Source organism: Terrapene carolina, unplaced genomic scaffold, assembly GCF_002925995.2.
Source record: "Terrapene carolina triunguis isolate 2854851 unplaced genomic scaffold, T_m_triunguis-2.0 Scaffold951, whole genome shotgun sequence".
NCBI classification, from domain to species: Eukaryota; Metazoa; Chordata; order Testudines; family Emydidae; genus Terrapene; species Terrapene triunguis.
The window spans coordinates 318,164-321,618 of record NW_020665302.1 but is presented as its reverse complement, the minus strand read 5'-3'; positions in this window follow the sequence as shown (position 1 = coordinate 321,618).

Here is a 3,455-nt window from a genome sequence, read left to right as displayed (position 1 = left end):
AATTACAATGTGGAGAAGGGAGCGCTGGGGCTGGGGGTGGCCTGGAGCTCCACAGCTCACTGCATCCAGCTGCAGTTCTCGGCAGCATGGGGGATTAGATGAAGTTTGACAGGGGATTTTTTCTCTTAATTTCCTGTGTTCAGCAGTGAAGCTTTGTCTATCTAGGTACTCACCCAGCCTCCCAGTGGCCTCCCTGCACCTGCCAACCCTTTAAAAATCGGATAACAACATTCTCTCCCCTCCCTTCCCACCTTGATTAGTGTAAGTACCATGCAGAAATTGACGGGAAAGCTATGGGTTTACCTCTGCTGGGGTTGCCCTGATTTCAGTGCGCTGATGCCAACCCGTAGTGCAAACCGGCATGGGTGCTATGAGCCAGTTTGTAGCAGCACAGCCTCCCTTGGTTTCAAGCAGTGGTAACCTTCCCTAGTGCAAATGATAGCTTTAGCAGGACTCTGCCCTTCTGCCTTGGTGCAACTATATCAGCTACAGGTCACTGATGGCCGGAAGCTCCGGTGCAGACAAGGCTGTGGTCAGAGAGCTGGGTTTGTTTCTGAATTCAGCAAGGCTATCTCTTGTGGCAAGGAGTTCCATAGTCTAGGTTCAGGTTTTAGTGGGGGAAGTACCAGACAAAACTCCCCCTCTTGTTCTAGTGGAGTGCAGCTGTCAGGGGTGGTGATCAATCAGCAGTGTGGCGCGCATTTCCATCTGGAGGACAGATGCTCCACCCTCCCCATACAGGCCAATCTGGGAATGGTTCCACCAGCGCTCAGTTTGTTTTGTGATACATCGGGTGCAGTAATTCCACACTGGGCCGCAGGAGCGGGATGGCAGTGCTGGCTGAGGGAACAGCTCTGTGAGTGGGACTTCCAGATGGAGGAGAGGTTTGCAAGTCCTGAGGCGAGTGTGACTCTGTAGGTCCTGTCATGTCTCACTGGAATGCACATGCCCTAGCATGGCAGTATGGAGTCAGGCACAGGGCTTTGCATTGCTAATTAGCAGCAAAATCCCTCTCCTCCATGTGCCGCTATCTGCGCCCAAAGGCTGGTCAGTTTCGTTGCTGTCCCATACATTTCCCTGGGGGAAGTCGCACCAGGCAGTAGCGGTAGCCAGGGTAAATCAGAGACCCTGCTGCAGACACTTGATGGCAGGCTGTGCTGATGGAGACAGAGGCCCTTCCGTCGCTGCAATCGCTCTCGTCTGTGTTTTTGTTCGAACTCGGCCCACTTCCTAGCTGAGTGAGTTAGGTAAACTGCATTTTCCAGCTCAAAAGCACCAGCTGCTTGTGGTTGGGGCATTTTAAAGGTGACTGAGCTTGTCTGCCTGAGAACATGACGCTTAAACCAGCGTAGTTAAACCGCTGCCAACCCTTGTGTGGACGCACTTTGGTGTGAGTGCCTTATTTCGAGATAGCTGGAGTCAATAATGGATATGTTTAAAGTTCACTGAAGGCAGAGTGGCACCAGTTTGCACTAGTCTAGCTAAATTGATTTTACAGGATTGCTGTCCCCATGTGTTCCAAAATCCTGAGTCGGGGTCCCCAAAGCCCCTGAGATTGGCTTAAAAATCATACAATTATTTAAATATTGTGGCCTGTGCAGGAGCAGCGCCAGGGTTTTTGCCGCCCTAGGTGGCAGCCCTCCTCCTCGGAGCATTCAGGGGGCCAGGGGTCTTCGGCGGCGGGGGTCCTTCTGCTCCACGTCTTTGGGGCACTTCAGCGGCGGGTCCCCGAGCCAGTGAAGGACCCGCCGCCGAATTTCCGCCAAAGATCTGGAGCAGAAGGACCCCCACACCGCCGAATTTCCACCGAGGATGGCAAAATGCCACCCCCCAAATCCTGCTGCCCTAGGCGACCGCCAGTGCTGGGCCTGGGCCTGGGCCTTTGCCTCCTGGTTTGTGAAGCCTTTGGGCCACGTCCAGATCACATTTTCAAGCTTTTTCTCCAACACACTGACTGCTAGAAACTTCCATTTTCGTGTTAACTGGAACCTGAAAGTCTCATGTAATCACGGGATTCCAGGAGCTTGAGTGTTAAGTAAACATCAAATATGGCGAGTCCTTGGATAACGTGGCAAGAGTGGCCAACGTTGGATTGAAATCTGCATGCAGACAAGGCCTTTGTTAGCAATACAGCACCTCTTGCCCTTTCAGACAGCGTCAAAGAGCTCAGACTGTGCATCTTCTGAAATCCTCTCAAAAAGCAAAAGCAGGGGAAACGAGCCAGCCTGTCCCAAGATCTCTAAGAGCAAATAGGAGCTGAACGCCCCCTGTCGTTATCCAGCATGAAGAAGCTGGAAAGATCCAACCCAATTAAAAGAATCGTTTGCAAGCCACCGTGGAGTGAGTGGCCTCCCGCCGGAGCAGTGACCAATGTGGCTGCTGTGAGTAGCAGCACGGAGAGAAGACTGGTTGGAAATAGATCGATTTGCCTCGGGGGCTGATTCCACCAGACTGTTAGAGCCCAGGGGGAGGGCGGAAAGGGATTGGAATGGAGAGCTGGATCTCTGGGCACCAGATTCTCTCTGGGAACCTTGTCCCTGCACAAGCCTTCCTGGAACTCACTCCTTTCAGCTTGGTATAAACAAGGTGTCCAAGGGTCACCAGAGCTCATGCAGTCCGGGCAGTTTTCATAATGGAGGAGCTAGACTTTGCACAATGTGTCCATTTCCCATTCCTGGCTGTCCCTGGCTTGCTTGGCTGCCTTCCACCTATTGTGAGGTTAATATTTTTGTAACTGTTTGTTCAGGAGCAAAAGAGCTGAAGCTGCAGGATCTCTGCCTTTTTATCTGTTCTAAACTTGCATTTGTGTGCTGGGTTTGGCTGCTGAGCGCTTTAACCTTGGCTCCCTCCCTGCTGGGGCTCTGAATGGGCTGTTGGTGTGTGAGAGAAGGTGTAAGTGGTGGGAACTGGGGGCACAATGTCTGTGCTGCTCTCCAAAGCAATTTGTACGAGAAGGCATGGAAAGTGCTGAGCACGCTTGCCAGGCTCCCAAACAACGGATGCAGTGTCGTCAACTCTAGCGATTTTTTTTTTTTTTTTTTTTTTTTTTAATTTCCAGTCTCCCAATATTTGATGCTTTACTTAAAGCCCCAGCTACCGGAGTCCTGTGATTACTTGAGAATCTCAACTTCCATTTAAAAAAAAAATATTAAATAGCCCCTCCCTTGGCCCAGTTCTGTAGATGTTCCCTGAGTCTCTGCCTGTGTCCCGTCTGTGCAAGGGGGTGATAGCCCTGCCTATGCCCCATGGCTGCTAGGCGGGTAAATCCATTCAAGGCACTGAGGTAATCGGGTCTCCGATATGCTCCTTGGGTCGCTAGAAGGCAGTAGTAGATTCGTAACCCTCTCGCACACCATGGCTAACGTGGGCTGCCTGGTACAGTGACAGTGCTGGGGTGGTTTAGCACACGATAACACGGGATAACCGGGACAGCGCTGGGGTGGGTCAGCACGGGA